The following is a 13,189-nucleotide window of genomic DNA, read 5'->3' as shown; positions in this document are numbered from 1 at the left end:
CAGGAGACAACAGCAATCCAGGTAACGTTAGCCAAAGGGTCAGAGGTTCCAGGTGAGAGGAGAGTCGTTAGGAATTCCGGGTCAAAACAGGCAGGTACGGCAACAGGTAGACACATAGGAGCTGAAGACAAACCAGCAACCTGTTCAGGGAAGGCTGCTGGTTTAAATAGGAATGTCCGGCCTCTGATTGGCCCCAGGGTTGCCGCATACGTGCACGTGCGCGCTTCCACGCACACGGCGCGCTGCCATACCGCGCATGCGTGCGCGCAAACCACGCACAGGCATGCGCCGAAATGTCATTCTACTGGGCATGTGCGGGAATCTGTCAGAGATGGAGCTAGTACCCTGACAGTGCCCCCCCCCAAGGGGCGGACTCCGGACGCCCAAACTGGTCATTAACTCCGGGTGTTCCAGGTGAAAGGCCCGAATCAGGCGAGGGGCATGGAGATTCCGGGAAGGCTCCCAAGAGTTATCTTCAGGGGGATATCCCTTCCACTTTATAAGGTATTGCAACTGCCTTCCTCTTTTCCTGCAGCTCAAGATAGCCTCCACCTCAAATTCTTTTTCACCCTCAATCTCCACTGGTGGAGGTGGCAGTTCTTCTCTACCGTTGAAGGGGTCAGACACAACGGGCTTAAGCAGAGAGGCGTGAAACACAGGGTGGATCTTGTAGGACCTGGGTAAAGCCAACTCAAAAGCTACTGGGTTGATTTCTCGCCTGATCTCAAATGGCCCGATGAACCTTGGACCCAGCTTCCGAGAGGGAATAGGTAACTTGAGGTTGATGGCGGATAGCCAGACCTTCTCACCCACTTTGAAGACAGGGCAATCCTTCCTCCCCTTGTCATGGAACCTCTTATAGTCCTGCTGAGCTTGCTGCATGCTTTCCTGTAACTTCTGAAAGTTTTGCTGGATGCAGGTCACACGTTCCTGGACCGCTGGCACAGATGTTTCCGGGATGGAGTCCGGCAAAAAGGAAGGGTGGAAACCGAAGTTAGCCCAGAACGGGGTTTGGTTTGTGGAAGAATGTATAGAATTATTGTAAGCGAACTCGGCTGTAGATAACAAGGAGGACCAATCGTCTTGGGAGACTGAGCAAAAGCATCGTAGATACTGTTCTAGCGTTTGATTAGTGCGCTCTGTCTGGCCATTACTTTGAGGGTGATAGGCCGAGGACAGACAGATCTTCACTTCCAAAGCTCTGCAAAGTTCCTTCCAAAATTTGGATGTGAATTGAGTACCTCTGTCAGATACTATGCTTTTGGGCACTCCATGGAGCTTGATAATCTCTTTAAAAAAGATTTTGGCTGTGTCTGCCGCGGAGGGCGTACCCACCATGGGCAAAAAATGCGCCATCTTGGACAGACGGTCCACCACGACTAGGATCGTGGTAAACCCGGCTGAAGGAGGCAAATCGACAATAAAGTCCATGGAGATGTCAATCCAGGGCCGTTCTGGGATAGGAAGGGGTTTCAGCAGCCCCCAGGTCTTCGTGTTTGGCCCCTTACTCCGCTGGCAGCGAATGCAGGAAGAGACATAATCCTTGCAGTCGGACCTCCATTTAGGCCACCAGAAGGAGCGAGAGATCAGTTCGGAAGTTTTACGGGTACCAAAATGGCCAGCCAATTTACGATCATGGAAGGTGCTGAGGATTAACTGTCTTGCCTCTGTTGGAACAAAAATCTTCCCACGAGACCACAGCAGGTCGTCCTTTTTCTCCAAGGAGGAAACCTCATGATCAGGGCACCGTTGGCATGCGGTCTTTAGAGCAGTCAACAAATCTGTTTGAGGGAGAAGCAAAAAATTTTGAGGTGACAGGATCGTGCTGGGCTCGGAAGTATCGGGCGTCTCTGGAAACATTCTGGAGAGGGCATCAGCTTTTCCATTTTTTGCGCCAGGACGATAGGTAATATGGAAATTGAAGCGAGCAAAAAAAAGAGCCCAACGGGCTTGTCTGGGCCTAAGGCGTTTTGCAGACCGTAAGTATTCCAGGTTCCTGTGGTCAGTGAAACTGATAATGGGATGCGCTGCCCCCTCCAGCAGGTACCTCCACTCCTCCAGTGCAAATTTTATGGCCAGTAGTTCTCTATCGCCTACATCGTAATTGCGCTCAGGAGGACTTAGTTTCCGAGAGGCGTAGGCTACTGGGTGAAGAAGCGACTTCGGTCCCTGTCTCTGGGAAAGAATAGCGCCTGTAGCAGATTCCGAGGCGTCCACTTCTAGAACAAAAGGTAACGTAGAATCCGGATGACAAAGTACAGGTGCCGAGGTAAAGGCCGTTTTGAGTTTGATAAAGGCCTCCTGAGCCTCTTGTGGCCACTGGAAGCGGTGCCCCTGGCGGGTCAACTTGGTGATGGGAGAAACAATTGATGAAAAACCGATGATGAATCGTCGTATAATTTCCCCATGTGGGTGAAGAAGGTGTCCATAGAGTCAAGTATTGGACTGCGTTGTTCCATTAAGGAGTGTGCCCATGCTTGAGGCTCCTCAGAAAGGAGAGAGATTACGAATCCAACCTTAACAGCTTCGGTCGCAAAAGTTCTAGGTTGCAAGGCCAGGTAAAGGGAACAGGCATTCTTGAAAGCCCGATATTTCCGGCGGTCGCCTGAGAATCGCTCGGGCATGGAGACCCGGGGTTCGGGATTACTCCCCATCATGGCAGGGCTTGCAGGAGCTTGGGCAGCAGAAGGTCCGGGTGAAGAGGCTAGGGCCGCAGTGGATGGACCTGGGGAACCGGCCAGTTGTTGGAGGCGGCCATCAATCTGGAGGTAGCCTTCCTGAAGCTTCTGGACTGCCTCTGTTAAGGCGGAGACCTGTTGGCACAGCGTCTCAAAGGGTGAGCGCGCCCTGTCGGTCTCAGACATCTGGCTGGTTTGTACTGTCAGAACCTGTACTCACCGAGACCGAGATGCTGAGGGCGGCTCACCTTTGCGACCCTGTGCAGACCACTCCCTGGAGTTGGGACAGAGGAGGGACGGCACAAGGAGGCACCGGCGCCGGGAGCTGGCAGGAAGACTTGGTGCAGCTGACAGTAGCAGGGCAGGTGCAGAAGACTGGAAACAAGCGTTGGTCAGGCAGGAACTGGTAGGTGAGTCTGGTAGGGTCCACAGGAGATGAGGGCAAATCCGAGTCACAAGCCGAGGGTCAAGGGCAGGAGAGTTCAGAGGGAGTCCATGAGAGCAAGCCAAGGTCAAGGGGCAGGAGACAACAGCAATCCAGGTAACGTTAGCCAAAGGGTCAGAGGTTCCAGGTGAGAGGAGAGTCGTCAGGAATTCCGGGTCAAAACAGGCAGGTACGGCAACAGGTAGACACATAGGAGCTGAAGACAAACCAGCAACCTGTTCAGGGAAGGCTGCTGGTTTAAATAGGAATGTCCGGCCTCTGATTGGCCCCAGGGTTGCCGCATACGTGCACGTGCGCGCTTCCACGCACACGGCGCGCTGCCGTACCGCGCATGCGTGCGCGCAAACCACGCACAGGCATGCGCCGAAATGTCATTCTACTGGGCATGTGCGGGAATCTGTCAGAGATGGAGCTAGTACCCTGACATTACCAAATCACCACTAAGACCCCCATTCACACCAGTGTGATTTCAGATGTGACACCTGTCACACAGTAGCACATGACAATGTTAATCACATTGATGCAGCATACTGCAGCCCAAGTTTGGAAAGGGTACACGTATTTCTTTGGCGTAGTTGCAGTGCGATTTTGGCTCCATAGACTTATTTGGAAACACACCAAAATGCATGTAAATTGCATTTACATGCCTTTTTGTTGCATTTTTGCCAGCATTTTGTGTTAATTGTTAGAAGTTGGCACCCACTGGCATCCTTACAACAAGTTACTCATCCTTGCGGTCAGTTGGGGATTTCTGGCTGACAGCAGAATGTCAATAAAGGAGCCTAGACAGTAAAAAAAAAGATAGCTTATTGTCCAACAACAATTCATACCAGGCCCTTATTCAAACATGCAGCCTGACAGGCCAGGAAAGAGGGGGCATGAACGTGATGAAAACCCCCACCTGAACTATACAATGCCCTCAATTGGGCAAGGGCATCTTCCTCATAACACTGGCTCGGTGATTGTGGGCATCTGCAGGCAGGGAAATTATTGAAATCTGGACAGGAGGGGTTGTGCTCATTCACTGGTCTGCCAGATTGCATGCTTGGATAAGGGCCTAGTATGGATTTTAGGGGGGCCTCATGCCATTTTTGTTTCGGCACAGGGTCCTCCTGAAAGGCCAGGCATGGATTGTGCGGACCCTGATACTTTTTTTTCCCCAGGGTTCATTTGTTTACATTCTCCTTTCAGCCAAGAAACCCCGACTGACAGTAGGGATGAGTCACTGGTTGTTAAAATTCAAGCAGTCTCTCTCCCCTATAGAAAAAACACATGTACCATCAAAAATGTGTAAAAAAATTGCAATATCAAATTAAAAAATTTGACTAAAAATCAGATCATGCTGCAGCTGCACTAGCCTTAATAGCCTTAATCGGTTGCTTTTCTTTTTATCAAGTGCCAAAAGACTGTTACACTGTAGCCAATATAATACAAGGTGTCCCAAAAGTCACCATACATACAGTAGGTAAAATGGTAAATTGTAGTTAAATGTACCTTTAGTTACAAAGTATTCTCTATGTGTTGGTCAGCTCTTTCTACACACATGAAATATACAGTATATAAAATATAATAAAACCTTGTTCATTTTTCCTTTTTTTTATGGCTGGACATTGTTATGTTTATCTTACATCTTTATACTGTATAACATTGTGCTTGATAATATGCAAAGCAAATTATGCTTTACTATACTGTTGTTCAGGTTATCACCAGATTGACCATAGAAGTTCACATGCTCGAACACACTTTGAAACCACATGCTACAAAGTATTCAGAATGTGACTTCTTCATCAGCTGCAGTTGTCAAGGCAAATTCCTAGTACACACAATCGGTTTTCCCGGCAGTCAAAAGACCACCGGGAAAACCGAGGGGAAAACCGAGAATCAGCTTGGTCCCTTTTCCCCTCTACACATGGTCGGTTTTCCCGACAGGAAAACTGCCAGGAGAACTTTGGTCAGGAAAACCGGCCGTGTGTATGCTCCCTCGCAGTGTTTCCTACATGTTCTCATTTTTTAAACCGCAGTTTTCCTGTCGGAAAAACTGCTAAGGAGCATACACACGGCCGGATTTCCCGGCCAAAGGAAAACACGGCAATTTTCCCGATTGGAAAAACGATCGTGTGTACTAGGCTTTAGTGCTTAGAAACTAAACCCCAATTGTAATTATTACTCTCATTAAATTTTTAATGGTGCTTTCTTCTGTAGACTACTAAACCCATCATCCCTATGTAATAGAGAAGAACAAAAGCAGAGAAATCTGAAGTTCAGGCTTCCTCCACAGAAGTTCCACTTTGATATTGCTAAAAATGCGGTGTCCTTGTCACTGTCTGTAAGCTAACCTGGAAACATAAAATAATATTCATACATTTTTGAAAACTACTGGACTTCTTATCTTCCATATAATGAAGAGGCACAAAGATAGACATTGTTGAAATCCAGAATTAGTGATAACCATGGCTACCTTTGTAGATACAATAGAGTGTGAGTAGCCACCTAGGGACAGGTAGTGTATTTACAGGATTACAAAGCAAAAATAAAGGAGAAACGCCTAAAGAAAAGAAAACAAATGCAGCTACCACATCATAGGGCTGGTAGGCTCTGATACTGTGTATGCTAAATTTTTGATTTAGGAATAAAATATGCTTTAAAACCAAAGAGAAAAAAGATTTAAAAGAAATGGAATAATTGAAAGCAACAGCATTTTCTTTTTATTTTACAGAAAATTTTACAAAAATTGCTCCATGTTTGTGCTCATTTTATTTTTCAGTTTTTAAAGAATCAACCCTCTAAATATAATTGACATTAGCTAACAATTAAAGAATTGTAAATTCACATCAGGGGGCATCTATAAGTGATTTAGTTCAAGAAGTACGTTTTCTAAGTTGCTTTCCTAAATTGTAGGAATTTTAGGAAAAGATCCATCCAACCTGATGTTTCATGCCAGCGGCTGTTATATTCCTTTTAGAGGTCATAAATAACTTCATTAATGTCTTTTGCTTTTGGCTCTATCTCAAATTAGATTTTTATTTAAAGATGATCTAATTTTCTATGATTGAGTTAAAATGAAAACATAATAATATTTTAAAGTTTGTTGTGATCCATGTTAGATTTATTTAGATGAGCTATTTCCTTCTCAGAGTGAAAATGAAAAACACCATGTGAAAATCATCAAAGCTGCAATACTAAGGCATAATTAACATTTATTCCATGTCATTATTTTGCTTTTACAAGCATAAGCATGTGTGTTGAAATTAAATATTACATTTAAAAGCTACAGAATGTTAGATTACACAAAATAAACCTTTGACATTAAAAATGCTTCTGTATTATATGGTTGTGATTTTTCATATTTAATTCATATAATCTTAAAACGTGCTTTGATAAAATAGAGATTTTATTAGGGAAATGTTTTCTCACCATGTACAGAAGTGTAAGTGTTTTTTTCTAAATTCCAACGCAAAGATAGAAATATAGGCCCGGATTCACAAACAGCGGCGCATATTTATGCCGCCGTAGCGTATCTTCTTTACGCTACGCCGACTCAGCGCAGAGAGGCAAGCACTGGATTCACAAAGCCAGTGCTGCCAAATCTGCGCTGGGTTTCCTAGGCGTAAGCCGCCGTATGTGGAAGTGGGCGTGAGTCATGCAAATGAAGCATGACCCCATGCAAATGATGGGCTGAGTCTCAGACAGATATGTATAATGAACGGCGCATGCGCCGTTCCGTGGACGCATCCCAGTGCGCATGCTCAGAATCACGTTGGATCCACTCCCTAAGTTACGACGGATCACTGCCTACGGCGTGAACGTAACCTACGCCCAGCCATATTCACGTCCAACGTAAACAACGTAAAATACGACGGCTTGAGTTCCCTGGTGCAGACCTTTGCATGGATGCTGCTGAGTTACACCTCCTTTATGGGGCATAACTTTACGCCGGACGTATGACTTTACGCGCACTGTGTCGGACGGACGTACGTTCGTGAATCGGCGTATCTCCCTCATTTGTATATGTGAATAGAAAATCAATGGCAGCGCCAAATACGTCCAGCGTAAATATGCGCCCAGTCTACTCCGGCGTAGGCAAGTTACGTCGGTCGGATGAAGCCTATTTTCAGGCGTATCTAGTTTTGTGGACACGGCACACAGATATTTGCACTTACGCGACGTATCTCGAGATATGTCGGCGCAAGTGCTTTGTGAATCCGGGCCATAGTGTGACAGAACCCACTGTCACTGTGTGTTTTGTAGGGGGCTGTGGGCTGGCCTACTACCTACTACTAGACTATGGCCCTGCAGAGAACGAGAGACTTGGGGACAAAAATGGCAATGTATTGAGGTCTCTATGTAAGTTGCATCCTTTCTCCCCCATCCTCCCCTTGTGTTACTGTGTTTAATTATTTAGACAAAAGGCGTGGAGACACATCCCAGTGGGGGATGTGTAAGGAGGGGCTGCTTGTTTACCATAATCCATTGGTGTGTTTTAACTGTAGTTTTTTGAATATAAAAGTGTCAAGTTTCCATTGGTTCTTCCTTCTCCCCTACCCCCTCTATGACAAGGCTAAGGGGAGTGTCCCTAACTGTGTTTAAATGTGTATGTTTCCTATCTAATAAAAAGGTTTATGCTGTGCATGTTTAACCCTCAACACCTGTGTGGCTTGTTTCGTGATTGGGGGGTTAAGGGCTGGTTATGGCGAGTCAGCTGGCAGCGGGTGCATTTATAGGACAGGAGACACGGGTCTGGCGGAGTTGCCGAGCTGGGGTATCCAAGATTCGTCACACATAGAAACATGGAAAAGTGATGGCAGAAAAAAAACCGAATAGTCCATCGAGTCTGTTTTTTTATTGTTGTTGTGTTTTGTTTTTTCATTAACTTTGTTGTCTCACTATTTACTGTATATAATGTTTATCCCAAGCATGGTTGAAGCCATTTACTGTTGACAGTCTCAACACCTCTGCTGGTAGTTTATTCCAAGCATCGACTATCCTTTCGTTTTGAACTTCCCTCCTGTTAGTTTGAGGTCATGTCCCCCATGTTCTTGATTTTGGTTTTATATTGAAAAAAAAATGCCTTCCTGAACCTTATGCCTCTTGTCTCCCTTTTCCCTTCTTTCCTCCAGACTGTACATATTAAGTTCTCGAAGACAGTCTCGATATGTTTTATCCCCCAAACCTTTCACAATTTGTGTTACCTGTCTCTGGACTCGTTCTATCTTATCAATTTTGTTCTGTAGGTGAGGTTTCCAGAACTGGACACAATATTAAAAATTAGGTCACACTAAAGATCTATATAGAGAAATCGGAACCTTCTTCCTCCTGCTGGTGATCCCTCTAGTGACGCATCCTAGAATTATATTTCTTTTTCCCACTGCTTGGTCACACTGTTTGCTCATTTTGAAAACATCTGAAATAAGTACCCCCCAAATATGTTCTTCTGTAGTGCTGGCTAACACTGTATCTCAATTTATTCTCTCCGGGGATTCTTTTCCCTAGGTGCATTATTTTACATTTAGAAACATTGAACTGCAGTCTCCACTGCTTTGACCAATCTTCCAGCAATGCCAAATCATGTTACAGACACCTCCAGGGTTATCAACCCTATTACACACATTTGTGTCATCAGCAAAAAGACATGCCTTGCCTAACAAACTTTAGGTTGTGTTTAATCTTTTTATTAAGTGTTTGTAGAAAATACAAGTGTGTTGTGCAAATGCACAGCATGAGCAACAAGCAGCATAAAACAGATTTTTTTTTTTGGGTGAATACACTGAAGAGTACAGTATCTGATATAAACATCAGTTTCAGCTAGAAACATAACAAGGAGTACAATACCTGAAGTATCATGCAATTTCCAATTTATCCTCATCCCATGTGATCATACGCACCACAAGATCAATCTTGTCAAACTCACAAGCCCATTCAGCCATTGATGGATACTACATGGCTATCTGGCTATCACAGAATGAGCCGCTGTGATGAAGTGCCTAACTAACTTTCTTTTCATTTGTCTTTAACCACCATATTTACTGTGACAGGTCAGCTCTATTACGTGAAATCCCGTACCTGTACGTTATTTCATGCATTAGCCACTGTGGGGCATGCACGCTTCCGGAGGCCAGATCACGCACTGATTGGACACAGGGAATCAGCCACTCCAGTGGACCCGATGTCCACCAGCCACCCGCCATTGTTTCTGGGAGATTCAGAACAGCCTTGTAAACAAGGCAGATCAACGTTCTGACAGGGGAGAAGATGGAGATCTTGCATTCCTCTGTCTTCACATAGTTTACATTTAACCTTTTAAATTTAACCTCTGATGTTAACCCTTTCCCTGCCAGTGTCATTAGTACAGTAACAGTGCATATTTTTTTTAGCACTGATCACTGTATTAGTGTCACTGGGCCCTAAAAAAAATGTAAAAAGTGTCAGTTAGGTGTCCAATTTGCCCCCCGCAATGTCCAAGTCCTGCAAAAAATTGATGATCGCCGTCATTATTAGTAAAAAATAAAAATTCCATAAAAATATCCCATTGATTGTAGACAATATAACTTTTGCGCAAACCAATCAATATACACTTATTTCAATTTGTTTTACCAAAAATATGTAGCTGAATACATATTGGCCTAAATTGATGAAGAAATTAGATTTTTTTCAATTTTTTATATTCCATATGTTTTATAGCAGAAAGTAAAAAAGATATATATATTTTTTTAATTGTTCCCCTTTTTTTGTTAATAGCGCAAAAAAATAAAAGAGGCCATCAAATACCACCAAAAGAAAGCTGTCAGTTAAAGTAACGCAGTGTCGTATAGCAAAAAATTGGCCTGGTCATTAAAGGGGTCAAAATTTCCACAGCTGAAGTGGTTAAGAGCCTGGCAACATTGACAGCACTGTAATCTGAGGTGTATTTAGAAGAATATGTATCGGTCTAAACTGAGGACGTTCAGACCTGATGTTTTTACTATTAAAATATTTGAAGCATTTTTGGGGATTTGGAGAGCAGTCCTCAGACTTGTAGTATTTTTACCTTTCCAAGAAATCATGGTATGGTCACTACTGCCCAGGTATTCTTCCATATAGACAATAATAATAAGTTCCAAATGGTTTAAGATAGCCAGGTACAGCAGAGCATCATTTCTAGTTGAAGCTTCTATAAACTGTACCATAAAATTGTTTTGTAATAGATATACCCTTTATACATTTCCCACGTTGTATTGTTCTAGCAAGTGTCATTACTTCAGTCAATTTAGGGGTAGTTAGAAACTCCCATTATTACCACTGTGCCAGCCCTTTCTATCTGTTTAAGGAGCCGAGTCTTCACTTCTACAGCTACACACTAAACAACATCCTACCTGAGGCTTCCCTGCTCTGTTTGATAGGTATAATGCCAGCTTTCCAATCTTGTTATGATAGCAAAAGAGTAGGATAGGATTGTTGTTGAGGCCACACCAAAGTTCAGTTACCAGGAAGTCAAAATAACCAGAACTAAGCACCAGGGAGATAGTAAAAAGGGCAAGAGTAAGGAAAAGGTCAGAACTAGGGATTGATGGAATGATTTCTGCTAAATTGATTTATCCTTGAAGTTATAAATTATGGAGCTGTTAAGGTTTCTTTATTTGGAGGGTGTAGGATTTTTTTTTTTGGGGGGGGGGGGGGGGGCGGTGGGTTATATTTAGGGTTGTTGAGTTTTTTTAATTTAGTGTGTATTTGAATGTTTTAAAAATTTTGTGTATTTGATCGTTATGCATGTACTGAGGCTTAGAATTTTTGTATTCTATTTTTTGCTGTCTGTTGTTTTCTTTCTGTAAAAAAAAAAACATCAGGCTAATATGGGGCCATATCACAGGTTCAAAATGGTTCAAATCATCTTTCTTAACCTTCAGGGGTCATTTAACCACTTACCGCAAATCGCTGTAGCTGTATGTCGGTACTCTGATGTTAAATACCGTTGTTATGGCAGCAGCTAGCTGCCATTAACCCTGTATTTTCAGAAATGGCAGGCAGTTCTTTTTTTAAGATGAAAGTGGTCTCTGCGGTGGATTTACTGTGAGATCACTTTTATTTGGGGCGGGAGAGGGCACCCCCTTCCCACCGTGCTCCAGTCATCTCCGCTGCTGACTTACAGGTAAGTGTAAATGTAAGATCTGATGCCTTTTTGACCCCATAGCTTACATTTAAGGGGTCCTGTCATGTTTTCTTTTATATTGCAAGGCATGTTTACATTCCTTGTAATAGGAATAAAGGTGACCCAACATTTTTTTTTTTTTTTAAGAACAGTGTAAACATAAAAAAAATAATAAATAAGAAAAAAATGTAAAATGCCCCATCCTGCCTAGCTCGTTTTCCCCTAGTCAGGACATGCAGCCATTAGAGAAAAGTCAAACAGAAAAGGTAGGTTTTCAAAAGTGAGTAAGCACTCTATACCAGGCAAGACTATGAGAAAATGGCATTCCTTTTAAAAGGCCAAATAGCCAATAATGGTTACATCAATACAAGCATGGACATGCCCCTACTGCCAAATATAAGTATTTCATGTGCTGTGAGCTAATGTTTTTCATACAATCCAATTTTTTGCTGAAAACATCTCTACTGGCCTTTTAGTGTGTAATGTGCCAGTAGGTGCCAGCACATATTCAAATGTTTTAATTTATTCAACAGCTCCAACAGTCATGCCTTTTATGTCTCATGATGTGCTTATTAATATGATTGACATTGTTAATGATCAATCATTAAGAGTGGGAGGTAGCAGACCAAGCACTCGCTATATAGTGAAAGGTGATGTTTGTACATATCCTCATGCCCTGTACACACGATCGGTTCGTCTGATGAAAACGAACCAATGGATTTTTTCATCAGATATCCGATGAAGCTGACTTTCATCAGTCTTGCCTAAACACCATCGGTTAAATATCCGGCCGTGTCCAACACGGTGACGTAAAACACAACAATGTGCAGAGAAAAATGAAGCTCAATGCTTCCAAACATGCGTCGACTTGATTCTGAGCATGCATGGATTTTTGACCGATGGATTTCCCTACAGACGATCGTTTTTTTCTATTGTTTTTTTAACCATACGAAAATTTTAAAACAGGTTCTATTTTTTTTCACCGATGGGAAAAAAACTGATGGGGCCCACACGCGGTCCATCGGTCCGTTTTCATCAGACGAACCAATCGTGTACAGGGCATAAGGAGATTGGCAGACACCTCCAGGTGACCACACTATAATTTTGTTGGCACTTCATATAATATAGGGCCAGTAAGAGTCACATTGAGACATTATCAAAGTAAGGGATAAAGCTGAACAGTGGAAAACGCAGACAGCTGTGGATAACCAGTTCTTAATATAAGCATTACAAAGTAACACATAATTAAAACAAAGACCACAATGATTGAGATTTGTTCCAGAAAAAGCCACAAGAGTCTCAACACTGATCAGCAAATGTATTTAACTCCTATTGTGACTGTCTCACGATGTGTTATTGCAAAAACAGCTGGGAACAACCAGGAAGTTGCTATGTTAGGTTTTGCTGTATTTGTTTAAAGTATACAGTGCTACTGATTTACTTTAATTAGCAACTTTGGTTATAAGATAACTGAATAGATAACCATTTTGTACCTAAAGTGCAAGGTATACTATAGGATGAACTATAAGTTCTGTTCCTATACTGTTTCTGTGTTCTATTAATGCTTCAAGTTCTACATTTAGACTGCATATGTTGTAATAGGAAAAAATATGTGATACAAAAACTGGTATACAAAACGAAGAAAGCTCCATAGCTACATAACTCTGCAGCATATTCCATATTTACATTTCATTGACTGTCAGGACAGATTTTAAGTATATTAATAGTCAAAACCCCTGTCTGGATTGTATTGCTGTCTGTATCCTTACCCTAACACTCTTTGTTTGGCATGATGGTCATTGCCATTGGGGCAAATGTAATTTATTTACAGTTGTCACCAGGGCAGGTGTTAAGAGGAAACTTTTCAGTGAGGACAATTACGGTGAGAACTGTTTAATAAAGATAGATAGATAGCAACACTAGTAACCTTGGTTTAAATCCCAA

This window comes from Rana temporaria, chromosome 4, assembly GCF_905171775.1.
Source record: "Rana temporaria chromosome 4, aRanTem1.1, whole genome shotgun sequence".
Lineage (NCBI taxonomy): Eukaryota > Metazoa > Chordata > Amphibia > Anura > Ranidae > Rana > Rana temporaria.
This window is presented reverse-complemented; position numbering follows the sequence as displayed.